The following is a 26,599-nucleotide window of genomic DNA, read 5'->3' on the forward strand; positions in this document are numbered from 1 at the left end:
TGTAGAGCCAATATTAATGAAATAATTAATTATAAGTGTAATTACTAACCGGGCACGGTGGTGCATGCCTGTAATCCCAGAACTCAGGAGGCAGAGGCAGGAGTATTTGTATGAGTTTGATGCTAGACTGTCCTACAAAATGAGTCCAGGACAGCCAAGGCTACACAGAAAATCCCTGTCTCGAAAAAAACAAACCAAACCAAACCAAACCAAAAACAACAAATAAGACAAAACACAAAAAAGAATGTAATTAGTAGTGTAGGTTTTTTATGATAACCATGAACTAGTTAATTATATGTGCAGTTCCCACACACAAAATTTCATTTACCAAATTTTGGATTATGCCTACTCTGAAATTTATGAAAGGTAGACTAAAACAGTCAGTGGATATACTATATCCTTTCCTAGAGAAGCTTCAACATCTTCTGGTCCACAGTGCCTGGGTGTGCTTCACAGTGCAATATTTTGGAATATGTGAGTTTCTAGGTCAGTGGTTCCTAAGAGGTGTTTTGAATGGTTATGTACTGTCAAAACAAAGCACATATACTATGTATAATGTATAAATATTTATCTCTATATATAATGAACACATAGTAATATATTACATACATTTTTTTAAACATTATAGTTGATTACTTGCAAAGGTAAGGCAAAGGAAAAGCAATTTATTCTTCTGTTGAGGCTGGTACGCCTCACTTGCAAGTTCCTTGTTTCAAATAAGATAGGTACGGAGAATTAGCCTGGCTTGGGAACAAGAGATACAGGAATTGGTCCACTTTAGAAAAAGCAAAGTAAGGCTTGGAGTGGTGAGAAATGCCTGTAATTCCAGAACATGGGAAGTAGAGCTAGGAGAGAGGCAACTTCAAGGACAACTTGTGTTACACCGAGAGAGATTATCAAAAAAAAAGGAAGGATAAAAATTAATGTGAAATTTAGAAATGTATATGTATTATATAAACTTATTTTTATACATTATATTATATATGCATACACATATTAATATATGTATCTATATATGAATTTAAAAGTTTTGGAATAATCAACTACTAAAGAAGTACCAGACTTTTATAGGAAAAAAGAGTATCCTGACACTGGGGAGGTGGCATGGGGGATAAGAACACTTGCTCTTCAAGCATGAAGCTCTGCACTTGAGTCCATAGTGCCTATGTAAAGAGCCAGGCATGCCTGTGCACTTGTGTAAGTCTGGGAGAGCAGTGATAGAGAGATCCCAAGGACTTACTGGCTAGCTTTGCCTAAACAGAACATGTCTCAAGGCAGAGAGCAGTAGAGGAAGACACTCGAAATCCTGTCTGGTCTCTGCATGTGCACAGTCTCACACTCATGCACATATCAGAGAGAAAGAGAGAAAAAAAGAGAGAGACTTTATATTAACGAGAACGTTGTTTTACTAGACTGTGAAATCAAATTATGAAATTTATCACAACTGTTATGATTCCACATGAACTGTCTCCCAAAAGGCTACTGTATCTTGGTTGCCAGCTGTTGATTGTTTTTGGAAGTGATTAGATAGTGAAGACCCTGACTTCCTTAATGTGTTATTAGCTCGTTGATGAATTCACAATTTGATGATTAATTATCACTTCACCTAAACTAATAGGGATTATATAATATATATACATTAAAAATCAAAACATATTAAAGCAGATTTTATTCCCAGCAGCATTTCCAACACTTAGAAAATCAAATCTGGTGCTGATGATATGTTTAATGGAAACTTGCTTTATTAGCACATGGGAAGTTCTGAGTTTGATCTCTTGCAACTGAAAAAAAATCAGAATAATGAACAATGCCACCTTAGCCAGTCATTTAAAACAAGAAACACTTTTACCTGAGTACCTATTATAATGCAAAATGGAAGAGAGGTTAGACATAAAAATAGACAAAAGGCTCCTAAAAGATACGACTACCAAAAATTAAAAGTAAAAATTGGAAAAAAAATCATTTAGCATGGGGATGTTGATAATATGAATACAACCCAGACCTGAATTACTGTATCATGAAGGACGTGGGTATCAATAATGAGCAAGAATAAAGCATACTCTGAAACTAAAGAAATGTCTGTAGTTAAGACAAAGGCTTCTATCTGTGTCTATCAATAGATTATGTAATCATCCTGTTACTTAAATGGATAAAACAGATCATTTGTCTATAGTTTTGAATTGAAAGAAATTTAACTTTGGAAGTTAGTAGCTTTGGTGAGGTAAGTCTGGATATGGACACACATGTTCAAAATAAAGCTTCTCTTTAAAGGATAAACATTTAAAAGCATGTCACAATGTATATGAATAGTAGATTATAAGACACAGTGAACCATGAAATGACTGCAGCACACCAATGCAAACTATAGAGTAAAGGTTGAATGGGTCTAGCTGATGAAAATGCATAAAAGGTATGTTCTAGGTCTGTGGTTTTTAACCTTCCCAATGCTGTGACTATTTAATACAGTTCTTTGTGTTGTAGTGACCCCCTCAAAATTATTTCATTGTTATTTCATAGCTGTAAATTTCCATTGTTATGAATCGTGATGTAAATAGCTGATAGGCAGGAGCTCTCAAAGGGGTGTGACCCACAGGTTGAGAATCACTGTTCTAGTTTGAAGTGAAACATACAAAAGCTAGACAGTTAGAAGGAATGGGAATTTAGAATAATTCAGTATGGCCAAAGCAATGAAGGTGAAGTAGACACAGTCAATGACATGTAAGGCCCTATTTGGCAAGCTTAAGTTATTTGGACTGTATTACAGTGCAGTGGGAAGCCGACTATTGAGACGTTTTAAGTTAGAGGTAAAAGAACTCAGAACTTAGGAAGATTTCTTTCCCTGCCAAGTATATTGGCTGTCCCCATCAGCATTTGACAACACAAGACTACTCAGATTTCAGAAGAGAGATGGCTTGAGCAAGAGAGGCAAACAGGTATCCAAAAGGAGTGTTCTGTCAGAAAACATTTTTCGGAAGTTTTATCCATCAATTTATTTATTTAATGTGTGTGTGTGTGTGTGTGTGTGTGTGTGTGTGTGTGTGTGTGTGTGTGTGTGCGCGCATGTGTGCATGGATGCTACTGCACACAAATGAGCATATAAAGACTGGAGAAAAATTTTCAAGAGTAGATTCTCCCCTTATGCCATGTGATCATTGTCAGGCTCAGCAGCAGGAAGTACCTTCATCTGCTGAGCCATCTTGCTGGCCCCAAGAACCATTTTGAGGATAAATGGAGGATGATGTCTCACCCATTTGGTCTGTTGCAACAAAGTCAGTTAGACTGAGTAGTTTGAGAAATGCAATTGTAAAGACTACTGATTCCAGCTTTGGAGATGCCAGTGTCCCCTGTCACCACTTCCTGCAGCCATGGTCAACCACACTGTGTTCTTCAACATCTTGGTGATGGTGAGCCCTTGGGCCACGTCTCCTTCAAACTGTTTTCAGACAAAGTTTCAAAGACAGTAGAAAACTTTCATGCTCTGAGCACTGGAGAAAAGGATTTGGATATAAGGGTTCCCCCTTTCACAGAATTATTCCAGGATTCATGTGGCAGGGTGGTGAATTCACATGCCATAATGAAACTGGTGGCAGGTTCATCTATAGGGAAAAAACTTGAGGCTGAAAACTTCATCCTGAAACATACAGGTCCTGACATCTTGTATACGGCAAATGCTGGACCAAACATAAATGGTTCCTAGTTATTTTATCTGCACTGCCAAGAGTGAGTGGCTGGATGGCAAGCATGTGGTCTTCAGGAAGTTGAAAGAAGGCATGGACATGGTGGAAGCTCTGGAGCATTTTGGGTCCAGGAATGGCAAGACCAGCAAGAAGATCACAATTTCTGACTGCATACAACTCTAATTCTTTTGACTTGCTGCCATCTTACCCACCAGACCATTCCTTCTGTAGCTCAAGGGAACAGACTTATCCTATCTGCTCGCAGTACCCTGTAACTTCTGCTTTCATTGCAGTTCTTTGGGTTCCATATTTTCCTCATTCCCCTCCAAGTCTAGCTGGATTGCAGAGTTAAGTTTATGATTATGAATAAAAAGTATATAAATAAATAAAGAAGAAGACTACAGGTTCCAGATCAAGGCACTGGCAGATTCAATGCTGGATGAGGGCCCATCTTTCTATGTGGCAAGTTTTATGTTCTTTTATGGCAAATGAGCTGGGAAATTCCATTTTAAACAGGCACTGACTATTTATGAGCATGGAACCTTCCTCACTCCTTAAAGCCTTTGCTCCTTAATAAAATCACATTGAGGATCAGGTTCAAGCATCTTCATCTGAAAGCACATTGACATGTCAGATAGTAATTTAGATGGGTTGTAGGGATGAGGAAGGGAAGAAGTGGCTTGGAGAATGAGTGGATTGTTGGTGCCTTTCACTGAGAGTGAGAACACTTTTAGGAGGGGGCAGATGAGGTTGAGCAAAACAGTTGGAACTGGAATGTTATCCAAATGAAACTCTTCTGTGACATATTGATTATATGGATGAGGAATTAGGCTGCTGGGTCTGGACTGGAGATCCAGATATAGGATGTGGGTTTTCTGACCCCTGGAAGTGGTTCAGCTGGGTAGAGGAAGACAGATTTTGTAAATGGATGCAATCAAGATGGTGAAATCACATAGGTCAAATATTATCACAGGAACAGGAAGGCTTGAATAATTTCTAGGACAACATTGTTTTTCTATGTTTTGTTTTGTTTCATTTTTCTTTCTTGTTAATGTTGTACCTTCAGGCTGTCCATGCTAGCCTTAAATTTGCAATACTCTTACCTCAGTCTCCCAAATGTTCTACTACATCCAGCTGTATTCTACATTTCCATTCCATTCTTATTTTGCTTATTTACCTGTTTATATATTTGAACACACACAGATAGTTTTGTTTCACAATAGGGTCTCAGTAGCCAAGGTTGAACTTCAACATGTCATATAGTTGAGGATAACCTTGAATTTGTGATTCCCATGCCTCTACCTAACTTCAACATGTCATGTTGCTGAGGATAGCCTTGAATTTGTTATTCCCCTGCCTCTATCTCTTGTGCTGAGATTTTAGGATATACCACTGTGTCTAGGATCAGACCCAAGGAATTGTACATCCTGGACAAGCATCCCACTCGTGGCTTTATTTCCCTAGCCTTTTTTGTGGTATTAGAGTCAGGATGCGGCTGTGCTTCTGAGGGGAGCTGAGAGGTTGCTACCCCTTTGATATTGTATATTCTGTTTTTGAGAGTCATCACAATGAGGTCACCATGGGGTGACCTTAAACTTCTGCTTCAACCTCTGAAATATTTTTATTTATTAAAATGTTTAGCGTTCTTAGTACGCTTCCTCTTTGACATAGGCACTTTTTCACTCTATGTTGTTTGTGGAGTTCTAATTGTCATGTGAGTGATTCTTGGATCCTTTAAAAGTGGGATTCTGTTTAACATTTCCACAACCTTCCAAACCATTTTTCACACTGGCTGCATCATTTTGCATTCCCACTAGCAATGCACGATATTATCTCTAACATCTGGTACTGATAATCTTTTAATTACAACAGTCCAGGGCATAAATATAATTTTATTATGGTTTTATTTTCCTTCATTTTATCACTGGGTTGTTTTCTTATTACAGAATGTTAAGAATTTTTTATGTACTTTTAATGGGCAGTTAATAAGAAACATGATTTTTAACATTTTCTCCTAGTCTGTGGCTTTTATTTTCAATCTTTTAACACAACTGCTTAAATCACAGGGCAGTAGTTTTAAAATTTCATAATTTAAATTCGTATCAAATTTTAAGGAAATTATGCTTCTGTTGCAGTCCTGTAAATCACAAATTCAAGATTATCCTCAAAGAGTGTGTGTGATCAAATATACAAACCGGTAAATAAGCAAAATAAGAATGGAATGGAAATATACTATGCAGATGGATGTAATAGAACATCCTTTCTAACCCAGAGTCCAGATTTTTTTTTCTGTTTTTTTCCATCTAAGATTTATATATTTTATATTTAGGTCTATGATCTATTGTGAGTTGATTGTTTTCATGTGATGTGAAATGAAAGGTGAGGTCCTTTCTAAACTGGCATATGGATGTTCCGTTTTCTAGTCCCACTTTTGAAGTGTCTTGCCCCCATGTAATCACTTTAATTATTTACTAGAAATTCAGTTAGTCATGTAAATTTATATGTGTTTCTAGATTATTTTTTGTTTATTTCATTGATCCATATGCCCATAGTTATACCAATATCACACAATTTTGGTTACTATTGCTGTGTAATTAAATTTTAAAATTACATTTAGCTGTGTCTAATGAAAATTTATTTGCTTTTCCTCATGAGTGGACAGTTGCCAAATTCAATTTTTACACATAGGCAACAACATGTTGGGCTCAGTGACAAATGACATGGCACATGACAACATGTGAGTGACACCAAATTATTTGTTCACAAAAGGATAATCAGTTACATCTTCTTTTTATCCTGATAACCAGTGAATTACCACAGTATCTTCATCTCATCAGCACCCATGTGGTCTAGCGAACTTGATAATCAATAGCTGCTTAGTACATAGTTAACTGAATAAATTAGACAAGGGGTGAATTACACATTTTCGCATAGTTTTTCTTCACTCTCATGATATCACAGGGCATGCAAAAAGAGTGTTTTTGTTTTGGTTTGGTTTTTTGTTTGTTTGTTTAAACTTTTGTGGTTTTACATCACCATTCCCAGGTCATACCTCTGATCATCTACAGGCTTAAACTCTTAGGCCAAATCGCTGCTACCCTTATTTGTTGCAGTCATCTGTTATCCTGCTGTATTTTACTTCTCATTCACTGATGACTTCAACATCTGGTTCACTGTCTGTTCTTTCTCTTCTTTATTACTCTTGTCATCGTTCTTGGTGACTTCAACATCATGTAAACAATCAATCAAGGTTCTCATTTCCATGGCCTTACCTATATCTCACATTAGCTAACTACTCCCATTTAACACACTCTAGATTTTGTCATCAATAATAGTGCTGCCAAGTCCAAATTATTGATTTTAAAAGTTCTTTCCTGGTCACTCCTTTCTATATTCTTAGCCCACTGTTTCTCAGTGTCCACCAGGAACTGCAATCCATTGAACTTACTGACATGGTTTTACTGTTTAAGACTCTCTTCCTGGACTTTCCTCTTTGCCTTAGTGAATTTTGTGCTTCTGTAACAGAATAGTACAGACTTAACTTTTTTGTTTGTTTCTTTGTTTTTTGAAACATGGTTTCTCTGCATAGTTCTGGCTGACCTAGACTCACTTTGCAGACCAGGCTGACCTCAAACTCACAGAGATCCACCTGCCTCTGCCTCCCAAGTGCCAAAATTACAGCAGTGTGCCACCATGCTAGACTACCAAGATTTAATAACTTATTATGAAGTTTATTTGGTTCATGGATATGGATGCTAGGAAGTCCAAGATTGAGAGATTCCACCAGGAGATTCATAACATAGCACCTCACCACACGACAAGAAAATGGGGGTCAGGGAAGAAATTTATTATACAGCATTAAACATTTTATAAACAACATTAATACATTCATTAGAGTGGAGTTCTCATGACTTAATTAGCTGCTCAAATTGTGACATTGGGGATTAAATTTACAGCACATGAATTCTGGGAAATAAAAAAAGTCATTGTATCACCATACCTAATTTCTATGGTCTAAATTCATAACCACTTTTTCACATGTATCATTAATTCGGTCTTCTTTCCTCCTATCTTTACATATCTGGGGAAATAAGAGATTTTTTTGTTTTGTTTTGTTTTGTTTTTTGTTTTTATACCTTACTCTGCTGTTCTAGTTCTGTTCTTGGCCTGCTAAAAGTACTTGCTATTACTATCTATTATCTTTTGAATTTCAAGAAAGCAATATTTCTACATATCCTTCATAAATCCAACTACCTTCTAAGACACAACACACCAAAGCCTACAAAATCAAGTGTGTAATCTTTAACATATTTCTATATCATATTTTATTATCTCTTTTGAGGAGGTACTATAATTGACAAGAAAATTTACTACACAGTAAAGTTCTTGCTATTTCTTTCTGCAGTTTCATCCTTGTCCTTCTCTCCACTTCTCATGTGATTTTTTTTTTGGTATTCTATAAACTCAAGTTCACATCAAAGGAAAATAAATGGTGGAGTTCTGTTTCTGATTAGTCAGACCATGCCTCATACTAAAAACAATGAAAAAGTGTTGGATACAATATTTTAAAACTCTTAAAATTACCAAAAGGTTGACAAAACTCTATGAAATTGGCAAGTTCAAAATCTAGGTCAAGTGAAAATTTAATAAATGAGAAAAGTACAAAAACTCTTTTTACCCTGAGGGTATTTACTAAACTATTGAGTTTGAGCTAAAATGTTCACAGGTTAATGAGGCATGAGTAACAGAAGACAAAGTGCAGATGGTGTCTGCTTATAATGGACTGAGCAGAGACATGTTTTAATAAAGATGCAATGCAAAAAGTGTTAGAGTAATTTCCCCCTGGGAAGGCAAGTTTTTTGTTTGTTTGTTTGTTTGTTTTTGTTTTTTTGTTTTTTTTGTTTTGTTTTGTTTTTGCATTGAACAGATTAAGGGGTTGTTCCCAGGATATGTAAGATTCTGTGGTAATCTTGTGGCATTCTTAAATTATATAGAGAGCATGTCAGAACCCAAAAATATTCATGTAATTATCAACAAAAAAACTTTAAGGGAAAATATATTTCTAGAGATAAAGAAAGCCATTCAAAGGATGACAAATTCAGGGGCTGGAAAGACTGCTCAGTGGTTAAGAGTATTTGATGCTCTTGCAGAGAATGAGAATTCTTTCCCCACAGCCACATGGTGGTTCAGTTCCAAGGGATCCAACAATCTTTTATGGCCTCCTTGGTTCCTGCATGCATATTCTACATAGTCATACACTCAGGTATGTACACTTACACATAAAATAAATAAATATTTTAAAGGATAACAAATTCAATAGGATTATAACAGGTGTCCTAGAATTAGCTAATGAGTTTATACCTAATAACCACAATAAGTATAATCAAAATTTGACATAAATATAATGAAAAAATAGACAAATTAATACTAAAAAGAAAAGATTTTAGTATACTTCCTAATGAATAGTATAAATAGACCAAAAAGAAAGCATAAGCTTGAGTGTGGTTGGTGATAGAGTCCTGTAATTTTTTTCCCTCAAGTGGCTGAAATAGGATAGTAAGTTCAAAGCCAGAAAGAACTACGTAGTGTGTCCTTGTTTCAAAGATGTGTTTATTTTCAATAATGGTTTGTTATGGGAGTAGACAGCTACTTTCTGATTGGATTTGAGGCAAATTCATATCTGATATAAATTTAGGCTGGGAAAGTTTAGGTGCTATGCTTGAACATCCTATTGTTACTCATGTACATGGATAAGATATGCTTGTGAAAATTGCTTTCTCAACATTTATGCTGATGTCCATAGCTTAGTGCTGTTATCTAGTTTGTTCAGAGAAGTGATTTTTTGAGTTGGTAGCAGTTACCAAATAAACTCATAACTGTTCAAAGTGTTGAGAATAAGAGACTGTTGAATACTCAGGTATAAATCAGACATCCATCTTTCCTCCTCCAAGATTCCAGGATCATCATGGAAGAGCATGTAGAAAGAATGTAAGAGACAGAAGAATGGGTGACTGTTGGGGCACATTATCTTCCAGGCAAGAAATGTCTGTTACACTCTTGAACTCTTAACAGCTGTGATAACCTGAACAGGGCCAGGCCAGTCAATATTTTCTATGGAGAGAAGATGGGCTTACAAGACACCACCTCTTCTTGAGGTTCTATAATTAGTTAATGGTTTATAAAGGAGGCATATTTTCTTCAGTGGTGTTGCCACTAGTAAGTTGCTATGCTCACTCATGCTCGTGTAAGTAACCCTAATAAAACTCATTAATTTACTAAAAGCACACACACAAAAAAAGACAGGAAAGTAGAAAGGAGACTAAAAAGAGGAAAGGGATCATCAGGAGTGGAACGAAGATTAAAAACAGGGTAATAGAGAATAAATATGATCAAAATACATTATGTACTCATGTGCTGATTTGTTTTTGTCAACTTGACACAAATTTAGACATATCTAGGAAGAGGGAATCACAATCCAGAAACTGCCCAAATCAGATTGGCCTGTCATCAAATCTTTCTTGATTAACAATTGATGTGGGCAAGCCCAACCCACTATGGGTGGTACCACCCCTAGGCCGATAGTCCTGGGTAGTATAAGAGACAGAATGAACAAGCCATGGGAGTAAACTAGTAAGCAGCATTCTTCCATGGTCTCTGCCTTAGTTACTGCCTCAGGTTCCTACCTGGGCTTTTGCCACAACTTTACTCAACGATGAACTATTTCATTGTCAGCTGAAATAAACTCTTTCTTTCCAAGGTGCTTTTGGTTATGGTGTTTTATCGCAGCAATAGAAAGCAATTCAAGATAACAATTATACAAATGTCATAATCAAACACATTATTATATATAAATAGTACATGCTAATAAAAACAAAAACAAAAGAGACACCAATTCCACTATTTTATGGATTTTAAAAATGTGCTGCCTATTCTACAAAAAAGTAATTGTTTTGATATTGAGAGCAGGAAATTAGCAATAGGCAATCCCATTCAGTGCTAATTTGAAGTTATTCTTTGTGCACTTTGATTTTTTTTACAATGTTATTTCTTTTGAAAAAATTCATGAATTCATCCACTAATTCACTCAGCAATATTTATTGAGTACTTTGTGTGTCATAAATATTGTTGTAGGTGGTAAATTTCATAAGACAAAAAAATTAGACAAAACAGTGACCTCTCATCAAACTTACCTGTAGTTGAGGGAGATGTGCATAAACAACAAATATTATACATATGCACACAGTAGAATATATTACATGGTGTTAAGAACTGTATCATTAAACAGAATATGTTAAAAGGGACTAGAAGGTCATGAAAGTTATTGCAAATTTTAAAAGAAAGAGAAAATAGACTCTACTGACAAAATGTTATTTTTTCAACTATTTGAAGAGGGAGATGGTTAAAACTCAATCTAGGTAATAAGAACAGGGTAGCATCAGCATGTTATTATAGTTACATACTAGATCATTTGAGCCCATTATCCCTACCACTTGTGTGCTTCCATTTTTTTCAAACTTCCTTGCACATTACTTTCTATTGTCATTTTAAGACAGGATCTCACATAGCCACGCCTTCATATAGCTAAGGCTAAGCTTCTACTCCTGATTCTTCCTCTACCATGCCTGGCTGCAGTTTGCTTCTAAGGCTGGTATATGTTAGCCTTGTGTACTTGCATTACTTGAGTTGCTTCACTTGCTTATATAGAAAGCTGTAAATCCTGGGAATTTATGTTTCTCAATTTATGGCCCCCACAGGCAGTGACTAATTGATTTCAAGATATAAAAGTACAACTCCCTTGGCCAAATTCTGAGGCATAATTTACACTTCAGAGTTCCCTTCAGAGTGACGAGGTGGAGGCTTCCATAGTCTCTGAAGTCTTATTGCTTGCATAGTTTTTTTTTTTTTCTTTCCCTGTCCTGCTATTCCCACATGTTTTCTAGTTTCTCCTGGGAGTTTTTCCTCAATAAATCATTCACACAGGAATTCTTATCTCATTTTTGTTTCTGGGAAACAAAATCTCAGAGCAGCAGTTATGTTGTGGAGTTCTGTGTGGAACTCAAGGCTGTGTCAGGTTGAGATAACTAAACTATTTTGCTCCACTTCCTTCTCTATACCATATATAAAACTGTATGTTTTATATGAATATAAATTGCAAAAGAAAATATAAATATGATTTTTTGAATATGAGTTTTATACAATTTTAAAAATACTTAATTACCTACCTAATACAGGGCAGCTAGAAAATAAGAAGTAGCAAACTAGAAAAAAAAATACAAGCACTTGTAATTCCATTATCCAGAAGTGTAGCTTCCTAGAGAATTTCTTCTTTTTACAGAAACAAATAATGTTGATGTGAACTTTACTTTACAAACTTGGAAGCATAAGAGGTGTGCCACTCTGATGGTCAATATATAAAATTAAGTTTGACTTCAAGCTTCTATCCCACTTGATTATAGACTGTTTCAATCACTGTTAATCACGGTCTACTCTACTCCCCTCCATGGTCTTTTTTTGTCTCACCAGAATTGAAAGGCTCCTAGAAAAAGTATCACTCCATTTCTATAGCTCTGTTCTTTGCCGTTCCACAAAGCCAAAAACTGGGCTGTTTCTGAGCCAGGATCATTCCCAAGATTGCAGAGGCTGGGAGTTTGCCTCTTTAGATCACTTTAACTATATCATTGGGATGTTCTTTTCTGAATTCCTGATAAGAATCTTGGGCACTACTTGTAAATTTCAAAGGCTCTGCAGACTGCTTTGTTTTTTCCCAATCTTGGGAAATCTTCCCTTGGTCTCCCAATCATCTCTGCCCTAACCCTTTGAAGTACAATATTCCTTAGGAACTCAGGACTTCAATGAACAAAGGCCAGGAAAAGTGGTTGTTGACAGACAACAACTATTTTCAGCCCTATAAAAACAACTTCCTTTGGAGTGCAAAAAGTACAATGGACCTGATTATCTTTTTGGAATTGATGGTGGAGATTTAAAGAAAAGAAAAACAGAGAGAAGAAAAGGCAAAATTTTGAAATGATATTTCAATGCATTCTTCTGGCATACATATTTTTTATCAAAATTAAATAATATAAAACAGCATTTTTGCTTGGTGTTTTAAACAGTAAGATACCTTGCCAATGACATAAATGGAAATTTTTATTGTATGAGGATTTTTGTATGAAATAGAAGGCTATGTCATGTTTAGGTCCATGCTCTCAACAAATATGCCTACTATCCTGCTTGCCCACAATAGACATGAAAATATTATTGTATAAATTAATAAGATTGCAATAAACTAAATCACTTCTGTACAGTAAGGGAACAGCAAACAATGTAAATACAAAAATCACTGACTGGGAGAAAATATTTCTACACCATACATCTGATAACAAACAAGTAACAACTTACAAGCAAGAAAACAAACAGTCCCATTAAAAAATGCATACGGGGCCTGAATAAATACCCATCAAGGAAATTCAGGGCCAGTGAGATAACACAGTAGGTAAAGGCACTTGTGGCCAATCATGAATCTGATTCCTGGGATCCACATGGTGGAAGAAGAGGACCAACTCTTACAAGTTGTCTTATGACTTTATCACATGAACTTTGGCACACATACACCTGCACATGTAAATACATAAATGTAAAACAAGAAGTTAGCAAAACCAATGTCAGCTCTAACAGAAGGGAACTGATAGAAACAATGATCAGATACATGAAAAAAAAATGCTCACCACCTTTCATGCCTATTAGACCGGCTACCATAAAAAATAAACACAGTGATAAGTGTGGATGAGGATGTGGAGGAGAATGAACCCTTGAAGTCATATTGCTGGCAATATGAATTGTGTCATATACTGTGTAAGTACTATGGCATTCCTCTTGAAACTAAAAAAGATAAAAGCACAACATGATGCAATTATTCCATTGGCTTCTACATGCATATCCAAAAGAAATGAGTAAGTTGGACATGATATCTATGCTCACGTTCATTGAACTACTTTTCACAATGAATTCACTCTATGTGTCCAGTAATGGACGATTAGGTAAAGAACAATTTATATATGAATATGTATCTATGCAATAGAAAACTCTATATTAAAAAAAGAATGAAATTCTGTGATTTGAGAAAATATGGATGGAATTGGAGAAATTATTCTAAGTGAAATAGGCTATACACAGAAAGATAAATACTGTATTTCTTATTCAAATATGGGATAATAATCAACCTCAAAGGAATATTGTTATCAGAGGCTCTGTAATGTGAAGGGGAGAAAAATAATGGAACAAAGGGTACAAATTTTCTGTTAGTTTAGCAGAAAAAATGTAATGATATAGTGTACTGCATGATGATACATATATAGTTAATAAGAATGTATGATGTATTTCAAAATAGCTTAAAATATAGTTTTATCATTGTCAATACAAAAACTGATAAGTTCTGAAAATTATGGGTACTCTAATTAACTTGATTATATTTTTCTATAACGTATGTATATATCAAATAGCCACCTTGTACCTTCCCAAATAGATATAACCTTTATTTATCAATTAGAAATTAAGAAACTATTACTGTCAATAGTAGACTATTATCTGGAACACTCCAGTCTACCCTTGTTAGTCTGTAGGCTGTATTCAGTTGTTTATGTTTTTAATCCTGCTATTATAAATAATCTTCACATTTACCATGTTGTTTGGCAGAAGAATTAATATTTTAAACATATTATTTTTCCAGATCTTACTATTTCCCACTTCTTACATAAGATTCCATGCGCTCTGCCTAACAGTTGGCCATAAGTCTCAGCGTCTGCTTTGATAGTTTGCAGGGAAGAGCCTTTCAGAGGCCCTCTGTGGCAGGTTTCTAGGTTGTTTCCTGTTTTCTTCTTCTTCTGATGTCCATCCTCTTTGCCTTTCGGGATTGAGCGTTTTAGTGAGGGTCCTCTCTCTCTTAATTAGTTTGTTTAGATGTACAGATTTTAGTAGGTTTATCTTATGTTATATGTCTATATGAGTGAGTATATACCGTGTGTGTCTTTCTGCTTCTGGGACAGCTCACTCAGGATGATCCTTTCCAGGTCCCACCATTTACCTGCAAATTTCATGGTTTCCTTATTTTTCATTGCTGAGTAATACTCCATTGTATAGATGTACTATAGATGTACTACAATTTCTCCATCCATTCTTCAGTTGAGGGGCATTTGGGCTGTTTCCAGCTTCTGGCTATTACAAATAAAGCTGCTACAAACATGTTTGAACAAATGTTCTTATTGTGTACTTGAGCTTCTTTTGGATATATGCTTAGGAGTGGTATGGCTGGATCTTGAGGAAGCGCTATTCCTAGTTGTCTGAGAAAGCGCCAGATTGATTTCCACAAGGAGAACAACAGAACCAGAAAATTTGAACACAGGTGTCTTACCAGAGACTCATACTCCATCCAAGTTCAAGGCATGGAGATAACCTAGAACCCCTGCACAGATGTAACCCATGGCCGTTTAGTGTCCAAGTGGGGTACATAGTAATGGGAAGAGGGACTGCCTCTGACATCATCTGATTGGTCTGCTCTTTGATCACCTTCCCCTGAGGGGGGAGCAGCCTTACCAGGCCACAGAAGATGATAATGCATCCACTCCTGATGTGATCTGATAGACTAAGATCAGAAGGAAGGAGAGGAGGACCTTCCTTATCAGTGGACTTGGGGAGGGGCATGCATGAAGAAGGGGGAAAGAGGGTAGGACCGGGAGGGCAAGAGGGAGGGGCTTATGGGGGGATTCAAAGTGAATAAAGTGCAATTAATTAAAAAACTCACTTAAAAAACATTATTTTTAATTAAAATACATTAAATTTTATTTTATTTTTAATTTGTTGATGTTATAATATAATTATATCATTTCCCCTTTCCTTTTTCTCCTTCTAACCCCTCCTGACCTCTTTTTCTTTGTTGTTACAATGTATTCATATATTCCTAAATATATAAATGCTGCCTGTTCAACTCATATAATGTTAGTATGTATGTTTTTAGGTTTAACCATGTGATATTTGAATTTTATTTTAGACAGTTTCTTGCTATAGATCCTTTACTGGTCTTAAAACTCATTATGCAGAACAAACTAGCCTTGAATCCATGCTGGGATTAAAAACCTGTGACACCATGCCCAGCCAAATTTCTTCTTTGTCTTTTTGTGTTCTGTTTGTTTATTTGTTTGTTTGTTTGTTTTTTGGTGTGTGTGTTTATGGATATGTGTGTATTCATATGTGTACAGGTGCCTGCATACGTATATGGAGGCCAAAGGTCAACATTTGGTGTCATTCTTCAGGAGATATCCTCAGTCTGGGACCTAGGCCTTCCATGTTAGGCTAGGCTGGATGCCCAGCCATCTCCAGGACCTTCCTTTCTGAGAAGTTTCCAGTGCTGAGATTACAAGCACACACCACAGTACCAGGTTTTTACATGGTCTCTGGGAACTGAATTTGGTTGGGTCCCCTTTTGTGCTACATTTAACCAACTGAGGCATGTGGTTTTGTCATTTTGGAGCTCAAAGGAAAAAAAAATTACATTGCTCATATTAAATGGAAAAGAGAGGTAAAGCAGATGGAAAACTCAAAGAAATGAGGTGAGTAGATACTTTAGTTGAACATAAATATAACAGTTTTGTCCCTTTGTCTAGCTTCATGAGAGCACTCATTCCTCCACAGAAACGACAAGGACCCACGGGAAACAGAGAAGCAAGGCAGGTTCTTTGTTGTTATTCTCTGCAGACTATTTAGGTCATGTTGTCTCCCTCAGTGAAAACACACACGCAGTTCACAATCATCTGCCCCGTTCATTGGAAGCAGGGTAAAGCTTTAGCAGCTTCCCGACTCCTAAGAAAGCACAGTTCTTAGTCTCTTCCCCACCAATGTGGGGCTCATCTGATAACCATGCTTCAGAAGTTGGTTGATCAGTTTATATGAGCAGGGAGAAAGTAAGATTCTTCTTTGGAAAAGGGCTATTAGGGGCTGAGAACTGTAACTCAGCTCAGTAGTTACATACAAGGAGATGCTTACTCACAGAGGGAAGCAGTTTACAGATAATATTTTAAAGAAATTTATCTAGTCTTAGCAAAGAAGGATAGATAATCTGCCTGTTTTAAAGACAATGTGAATGTCTTTTGGCAGCCCCTCTTTCAGTTATCTGCACAAACCAGAATTTGAAGTGAAACTACAAAGGGAATTAGCAAAGTGGTGGTTAGGTGCTTTTGATGAATTCTCCTGAAACATTTGTTATTCCTCTTTCCAAGTTAGAAGAAATAAATCACAGTTTGCTTGTTTTTAAAATAGGAAACAGGAAATATCAGATAAATCACCCAATGGATATGAGTTCTATGAAAACTGGCAGTGGTTTCTCTGCCTAGAGCTGAAGTGGAAGCCAACACCCTGTGGGGTAGTTCTGAATGTTATGGCAATAATACTTTTGGAAGGAATACCATAAACACATAATATTAAAGATATCTTGTTACCTAGTCAAGAAATATTGAACCTCTGGTCATCATACTTTCTTTAAACTCTCACCACAAATCACACATCACTGTAAACTTAGGGTGATAAAGGAGAGGACAACCTGGAAAATTTGCATTCCTGGGGAGCCGTTCTTTCCAACACATCAAAATGATGAACTCTCTTCTATTAGTGGAACCAGGAGAAGTCTTCCTAGGCATGTAAAATCCATCCATCGCAATTGATAATTGGCCAAATATCTTTTCATGTTGAAGTTAATTGTCTCTCTTTTGTTTAGCATCACATTAGAGCCTTTTCTGACCTTCCAAATTTAGAAACAACTTCAGCAACTACTAGATAGGAAGCTTCTCTAAAATGAAGAATTTTGAAGCTCGGTGACTATCTGAGACTTTCTGAAGAAGACAAAAAGAGTGCCCCTACCAAGACTGTGTACCCTCACCATCAGCTTTTTGTATTTAATACCTACTTTTAGCTGTGATCCCAAAACCATGGATCTTTATACAATTTAACATATAAAATATAAAGATATGGTAAATTTCCTCATTTTTGGCTCTATATTTTTGACATTACCTAGAAGTTTGTTTTATTTTTAAAAACCTTTAATGTAATGTTCCTTTAATATCTGAAAAGGATTATTTTATGAGCTCCAGTTGTATAATTTAATGTTTAATACAAGTCCATGAGGTAGGCACGGCTATTATGCTAGTTTTACCAAAGAAAAAAATTAAACTGGAAGAGATTTGTATAGGCTAATTATAACAAAAAGGGCTTGGACCCAAATCTAGATTATATGATTAGGTATATATCTTCTCAAACACTAAAATGTTCCATGGTAGGTCAAAAGTTTCAGTTTTCTTAACATTTCATAAATAGCTTGATGATACACTTATAAAGATTTAAGAATTGGGGGCAGGAGGATGTGGGAGAAGAAAGGTGTAGGTGATGGGTTAACCAAAATTAAGGATGTATGAAGACATTTTATGAAAACAGATTATTTTTCATTCTTCAAACATTTATTTTATTTTTGCTTTTTCTGTAACACAAAAGTATACGCCAAACATGCAATCAATTTGTATTATGTAATCAAGCACTACTCTTAATTGATCAGAGAAAGAAACTACACTCAACAACAGCACTTTAGGTGGTATGCATGGAGGGGCTAAAGTGACTAAAAGATGTTTAATACCGTATAATACAGTTAAGAGAAACTTATACAAAATGTGTTGGTATCAAGGAATGTTGCCAAAATTAGGACAGCAAACAAACCTATAAAGTTGCTTTATCAAGATAATATATATGTACAAAACTGTCAATGCTTTTAAAGACTATTTTTAGTCTACTCAACAGAAATCATATATACAATTACTAAACATATTCTTAAAAGTATGAACTTGAGCATTTGGAACACATAATTTAAAAACCTAGGTAATAAGCAAACTTTGTATTTATTAAAATACGAAAATCTTATATTTAACAGTTATATAAAGAAACGTAATTTGACATGAATGTATGAATTACTCTCCTGTCAAAACCAAATTTCACAAAAACACCATTGCAAATTAAGACAGGGCATCTTAGCAAGAATATGAGTTTCATGAATTAGTATCCTGTTGAGACCAAACTTCAAAAAATATCAGCACTAAACATAGTACATCTTAGCAACAATGTGAATTTATTGAATTATTCTCTCTGGTTGAAACCAAATTTCCAAAAAAAAAAAAAAAAAAAATCACTGCATCACAAAATAAGACATCTATTCAATATAAAACTTTTAACTTTTACTCTATCAAAACATAAACCTCAGATATGTACAGTTCTTTTGCAATCAGTTTCCTAGAAACTATTCAAATGTGAGGTATATTTATTCCCAGGCACATTACTATAAAGTACTTCCCAGGCTTCAGAAGGATCGTCTCACTTCTTATTACTGGTCATTCTTATTCTTTTCTTTTCTTTTATTTTTTAAATTTTTTATTAATTACACTTTATTCATTTTGTATCCCCTCATAAGCCCCTCCCTCCTCCCCTCCCGATCCCACCCTACCTCCCCTTTCTGCATGCATGCCACTCCCCAAGTCCACTGATAGGGGAGGTTCTCTTCTCCTTTCTTATTCTTAAAATGTGTTACTATATGCTCTTTCAGGTTTGTGGACTGAGTTCACTCCTTGCTACAATCATCAAATGGGTACAGGAAGGGCTTGTCTCCAGTATGGATTCACAAATTGTGTGTGCACAAATTGAAATCAAGGAAAAAGCATTTCCCACAGCCTTCAAAGGTAGATTGGCTGGGCTTCTCTCCAGTGTGAAACCAGCTGATGACATTTCAACTTTGAACTCTCAGCAAAAGCTTTGCAACATTATGCACAAACGTGCACTCTAGGCCCACAGATGTGCAAGTGCTTTCTTGTAGCAGTGTTATCCCAGAAAATCTTCCCACAACCTTTATGAGAGCAAACTACAGGTCTTGGAAAGTCTCCTTTGAACTTTTTTATGTTTCATGCTAGTAAATTCTACCAGTTGTTTGGGATCAGATAGGTCAATGCCAGGTATTCCTTCAGGAGGAAATTTCTTTCCCATCATATACTCGGAATAATCTAGAGGTGAGTCAGCGGTCTGCCCTTCAGCCACTGAATCTTTTTTTTATCATTAGCCTTCCACATGGGGAAGGAGAATTTTCCCTCAAAAGCTTCGCTTTGTATCTGCCTGTGCACCCACTGTTGCTCACCCACATCAAGGTTCATGCCTTCTCTACTGTCGTCAACAATGGTCATCAAACCACAAAGATTCCCTTCATAGGGGCTGAGCTCACCTTGACCATTTTCTGTCGCCATGAAGCTAGGTAAAGAAGAATTGGTCAGCTGGGGATAGTCATCTTGAATAACTGGCAAAATCATCTGGCTTTCAAAATCAGAACTGATTAGTAAGTTGTCTGAGTCCTGGTAGCCCACCACCTCCCCTCTTGTCTGCACCATGATCACTTCCTGATCATGTTCCCTATTACTCAGATTGCCACACAGAAGTGGCTGCAGAGTGACAAGAGGAGAGTGGTGGTCTGGAGAGATGGCTCAGAGGTTAAACAACACTGTTTGCTCTTACACAGGCCTTGAGTTCAATTCCCAGGAACCACAAGGTGCCTCATGATCATAATGAGATCTGGTGCCCTCTTCTGGCCTGCTGTCACCCATGCAGGCAGAACACTGTATAAATAAAAAAAAATTAAAAATATAAATTAAAATTAAAATTAAAAAGCTTCTTTAAAAAGGAGAGTGCCCAATTGACACTTACATCTTTGTACATTTCGATGGTTTGGCTTGTGCAGCTTTCCATAGAAGTTGTCTCTAAAATGAGTGACTGCAGATCCACAAAATCGGTGGAAATATCTGTGTTTTCTGTGGTGATGCACATACCTTGCTCTGAGGCCATGGAGAAGACCCATATAGCAGTACTGGGTAGCAAGCATATGGGTGATAGCTGTGCAAAATATTCTTAGCTGCTTGACTGGTGATATAAGTTGCAAATGGGTGATGAACAGATCAACAAATGCTCCAGGATAAATAATGAAGAGAAAAATTCCAAAGCCATTAAATTGAACTTGTTCCCTAATAGCTGCTATACGAAGTCCAATTTTATGTACAACACCACTAAATGAGGATTGCCGTGAAGAAATAAGTCAGCTGATTGACAGGTAAATTTATACCAGGAAACACATCTTGCAACACTTGCGCATTGTGAAGAGAGAAAGAAGAGAAGAAGAGGAAGAATAAGAAGATGGAGAGTCAGCCATCATTTGTACCAAAGTCTGAATCAGTGTTTTTCCAAGGAGAGAAAAAAAAAAAGCTGAACATTTGTTTTGAACCTTCGAAACACATTTGGCCAGGTAGACAGCACTCCAACCACCCACCAACACCATTTCCAGTGACACTGGTATCATAATGGCAGCAGATAGACAGACACTCCAGTGTCGTCCTCTTGCAATCCACAAAAAGTTGACAGCCAGGCACCTTACAGTCTCAGCATCCACACAGGAATCCACAGACTAATTTTAAGCTAATTAAAAATATAGTTTTAAACAAAAAAAGAGTTTGAATAGAATTACTGCATGTGGACAAATAATGCTCCTCCAAGAAGATAATGAGTTATTAAATGAAAATCTCAGTGCAGAAACAGGCTATTTCCCTATGAGTTATGTTCAGGGAGGTCTTATAAGCACTCCAAACTATACAAGCTATTGTTATTGCTCTTAGTTGCCCACCATAGTTAAGTGGTGAGACCCTTTTGCTGAATACACCTCGTACTTTGGTTGTAGGACATTGAGAAATCACTCTTAAACTGACCAGAAAGCTCATTCCTTGCTGGCTGGCTTTCAGAGTGCTGGAAGGTGCTATGTAGGCCTGGGGTAGAAAAAAAACAACAACAGCAGTATCACCTAGTACTGAACCTTGAATGCAATAATACTGACCTACCAAGCAAGACATGCCAGTGATGCAAAAGTGGCCAGACTAAATGAGGATAATCAACCACCCTCTTGATTGAATTTGAGCCTTACTCCATAGAGAAGGAAACTCATAGAAGGTACTGTAAACATGGCCAAAACTCATTGTTAGGGATATTATGGGCCTGAAGGGGAACCTAATGATGTTTTTCTAGTCATGTTGTCCAATTGTGTCCTAAATATTTATTTTTATATCTGTAGGTTTATGCTGCTCCCAGTCTTGGTCAAAGAGACTTCTTATTGCCTTGGATAGTGGTTAATGCAGAAACTAACTCTTCAAGGGTCTGAGAATAAGTGATTGAGAGCTCTCAGCTGTGAATGAACACTTACATCAGCCTCTCATAAGGCTCAGATAACATCACAGAAGAGGAGGCAAAAAGAATGTAAGTGTTGGAGGATGGAGAGAAATGTTGTGAAATGATGTTTTCTGGACATGACATGGCTGTTACATACATGAAGTCACAGCAGCTATGACAACATGTATAATCTCAAGCCAACTAAAATTCTAGCATGCATGGCAAAACTCATGAGTCCAAGACTCTACTTGAGGTGATATTAGCACCTCAAGATTGATGGTTGCCAGGAGAGGGAGAATCATTGTGTGTAGGGGTGATGTAGACACTGGTCATTGCCCATTCCCAAGTGGGTGACCACATGCCATGAGCGCATGGGCAGCACTAATTTGACTCATTGAGTTGAAGAAATACAAGTAACAGAAGAAGACATAAAATTGGGAATGAGATGTGTTGGGTGGTCCCACAGAGAATTGAAGGAAAAACTGGAAGTTGTATATGACCAAGATTTACTGTAAGTATTTGTAAATTTCAAAGAATAGATAAAATTAATTTTTAAATTTCAACAGTTGTAACATTTATTTGTACTTTGTGTTTTAAAAATTAATTCTTTTAGAATTTTATTCAATGTATTTTGATCCTTTTAATTGATCCAATCCTTCTCTCTAACACCTTCCAGATTAGTTTTCATCTCTCAACCCTCCTAACTCTGTGCTTTTTTTTCCTAAATATAATAAATCCATCAACTCTGATTAGTGCTGCCCATATATATACTCCTGGTTGTGGAGCCACCTACTCTAAAGTGACCCTAAAGAAAGCATTGTGTCACTCCCTTAAAGAAAACTGACTCATGATCACAAGCCATCAACTATTCATAGCTCTTCAGTTGGGAATGGGGACTCATGAAGCCCTTCTCACTTCATGCTAGACTGTCGATTGGCTTGAAAGTGTGCAGATCCTGTAAGTGTTATTAGTTCCCGAGTAAAATGGCCCTGTTACAGATTTGGTGAAGTCTGAGAGCTGTACTATTCCACAGGTAGAGGAATATAAAGTCAGGGGAAAGTTGGACACTATGTCCATTTAGCAGAATATTAGTAATAGATTCTATTGTGGGCCTATAATAGGTTCTTGACAAGATTTACAGTGCCAGGCATGCACTTACTCTGGTGGAGCAGGTCTTAAATCTAACAAGAAAGCAGTTAATAACTTCCCCACAACACTGGTACTTCATGGACAGCCATATCTTATTACACTAGTTATTACTTGCAGTACACAGGTGAGCAGGACTTTGATGAAACATCCCCACATCTACTTGCCAACCTCCATCCTAGCCCCAAGTAACCTGTATAGCACCTTTTAGTATATGAAAGCCAGCCAATGGAAACTTCCTTGTCAGTACCAACTTGATTTCTCCATTTACTGCGGCCAAAATGTGTGGTATCTTCATCAATAGGATTTTATCATCAAGTTCTGGTGGACAACCAATGGCAATAGTAATAATTGCATGTATTGTTTTTGAGGTATCCAGGGCACCTCTGAACAGCTCCTTGAGGGAAGGTATCCCACACCTGGTACTGGTTACTTTGTTTATCACCCTAAGGCTTCTGGCATAATCATAATCCCCTCTGTAGGATTATACCAATTAAATATATATGATACAAAATATGTATAAATTATATTTTTAAATATAAATGAAATATAATTATATATGAAGCTTGTCAAGAAATAGGTTTCTATGTGGATTTTTCAAACAAAATGTTAGGTATCTCTCCCCAACCCCTTCTCCACCCTACTCTCTCATTCCTCTCTGCACTTGAACATCCCCTTTCATAATTCCCTCTTCCATCTTCATATCACCTGGTATAAAAATACTATTTAAATCAAGAGAAATTTTGCATCATCATGTATTTTTTCTCTTTCTTTCTTAACATGTTCTTTTAGCTTTTGTGATCCTCAATATTGAACCTAGGGACTCATACATATTAAGCAAGTGGTGTACTGTTGATCTACTTCCACAGCAACATACTCTTGGAATAAATTTCTTATCATATTTGTACACTTGTTAAAGAATAAAATATAATTTTTGAATTACAGAAATATTAATTAGTTGGATTGAATTGAAGTCCCACACATAAATCCACACACTTGTGGTCACCTGATTTTTTTGTAAGGAAGCAAGAAATACAAACTGGAAAAAAAAAGCATCTTCAAGAAATGATGCTGTTCAAATCAGATGGTCGAATGTAAAAGAATGCAAATAGTCCCATACTTATCACCCTGCAGAGAACTCAACTCCAAGTGGATCAATGACCTCAACATAAAACCAAATACACTGAACCTAATAGAAAAGAAAATAGGAAAGAATCTTAACTTCATTGACTTCCTAAACAGAAAACCATTAACAAGGGCCCTAAGAACAACAATTAATAAATGGGACCTCCTGAAACTGAAAAGCTTCGGTTAGGCAAAGAACACTGTCACTTGGACAAAAAAGCTGACTAAAGAATAGGAAAAGATTTTTGCCAACTCCACATCTGATAGAGGGTTAATATCTAAAACATATAAAGAACAACAACAACAACAAAAAACCCTCTAGATATCAAGACAGCATATAACACGACTTTTTTTAATTTTTTATTAATTACACTTTATTCATTTTGTATCCCTCCATAAGCCCCACCCTCCTCCCCTCCTGATCCCACCCACCCTTCCTCCCCTTTCTGTATGCATGCCACTCCCCAAGTCCACTGATAGGGGAGGTTCTCCTCTCCTTTCTGATCTTAGTCTATCAGTTCTCATCAAAAGTGGCTGCATTGTCCTCTACTGTGGCCTGGTAAGGTTGCTCCCCCCTCAGGGGGAGGTGATCAAAGAGCAGGCCAATCAGATTATGTCAGAGGCAGTCCCTCTTCCCATTACTATGTAACCCACTTGGACACTGAACTGCCATGGGCTACATCTGTGCAGGAGTTCTAGGTTATCTCCACTAATAGTCCTTGGTTGGAGTATGAGTCTCTGGGAAGTTCCCTGTGTTCAAATTATCTTGTTCTGTTGCTCTGCTTGTGGGGTTCCCGTCCCCTCCAGCTTTTACTATTTCCCACTTCTTACATAAAATTCCATTTACTCTGCCCATCAGTTGGCCATCAGGCTCAGCATCTGCTTTGACAGTCTATACTGCAGAGGCTTTCAGAGGCCCTCTGTGGCAGGTTTCAAGGTTGTTTCCTGTTTTTTTCTGGCTTTCAGAGGCCCTCTGTAGCAGGTTCCGAGGTTGTTTCCTATTTTCTTTTTCTTCTGATGTCCATCCTCTTTGCCTTTCAGGATGGGGATTGAACATTTTAGTTAGGGTCCTCTCTTTTGCTTAGTTTGTTTAGATGTACAGATTTTAGTGGGTTTATTCTATGTTGTATGTTTATATGAGTGAGTATATACCATGCGTGTCTTTTTGCTTCTGGGACAACTCACTCAGGATGATCCTTTCCAGGTCCCACCATTTACCTGCAAATTTCATGATTTCCTTCTTTTTCATTGCCGAGTAATACTCCATTGTATAGATGTATCACAGTTTCTGCATCCATTCTTCAGTTGAGGGGCATCTGGGTTGTTTCCAGCTTCTGGCTATTACAAATAAAGCTGCTACAAACATGGTTGAGCAAATGTCCTTTTTGTGTACTTGCGCCTCTTTTGGGTATATGCCTAGGAGTGGTATGGCTGGATCTTGAGGAAGCGCTATTCCTAGTTGTCTGAGAAGGCGCCAGATTGATTTCCAGAGTGGTTGTACCAGTTTACATTCCCATCAGCAGTGGAGAAGGGTTCCCCTTTCTCCACAACCTCTCCAGCATGTGTTGTCCCTTGAGTTTTTCATCTTGGCCATTCTGATAGGTGTAAGGTGAAATCTCAGGGTTGTTTTGATTTGCATTTCCCTAATGGCTATATAGATCTAAACAGAACATTCTCAATAGTGGAAACTCAAATGGCTGAGAAACACTTAAAGAAATGTTCATCATCTGTAACCATCAAGGAAATGCAAATCGAAACTACTTTGAGATTTCATCATACAGCTGTCAGAATGGCTAAGATCAACCAAACAAGTGACAGCTCATGCTGACAAGAATATGAAGTAAAAGGAACACTCATTTATTGCTATTGGGAGTTCAATTCCGTTTAGATACTATGGGAATCAATACAGTGGTTCCTTAGGAAGATGGGAGTTAATTGACATCAAGATCTACTACACCACTCTTGGGGCATATACTCAAAGGATGTTTCATCCTATCACAAAGACTCTTGCTCAACCATGTTCATTACTGCTCAATTAATAATAGCCAGAAACTGGAAACAACCTAGGTGTCTCTTAACAGAAGAATGAACAAAGAAAATGCAGTGCATTTATACAATGAGGTATTACTCAGCTGTTTAAAACAATGACTTCATGAAATTTTCAGGCAAGTAGATGGAACTAAGAAAATATCATCCTGAGGGAGGTAACCCAGACCTCAAAAGATAAATATGATACCCACTTATACGTGAATGTTAGCTGTGAAGTCAATGATAACCAAGAACCATAGTGGGTAGTTATAGAGTATGGGACTAGAGGGAACAGATAGATCTTGTTAGGAAACAGAAATAGAATAGCTAGCTATGGATATATATGGGCA

General features: G+C 36.8%; 1 pseudogene; it reads right to left on the reverse strand.

Annotated features, from left to right (window-relative positions):
- Positions 1-19,251: 19,251 nt before the first annotated feature.
- Positions 19,252-20,585, reverse strand: LOC129676775 (transcription factor YY2-like; annotated as a pseudogene).
- Positions 20,586-26,599: the final 6,014 nt, after the last annotated feature.

This window comes from Psammomys obesus, unplaced genomic scaffold, assembly GCF_907164565.1.
Source record: "Psammomys obesus unplaced genomic scaffold, mPsaObe1.curated_primary_1811, whole genome shotgun sequence".
NCBI lineage: Eukaryota > Metazoa > Chordata > Mammalia > Rodentia > Muridae > Psammomys > Psammomys obesus.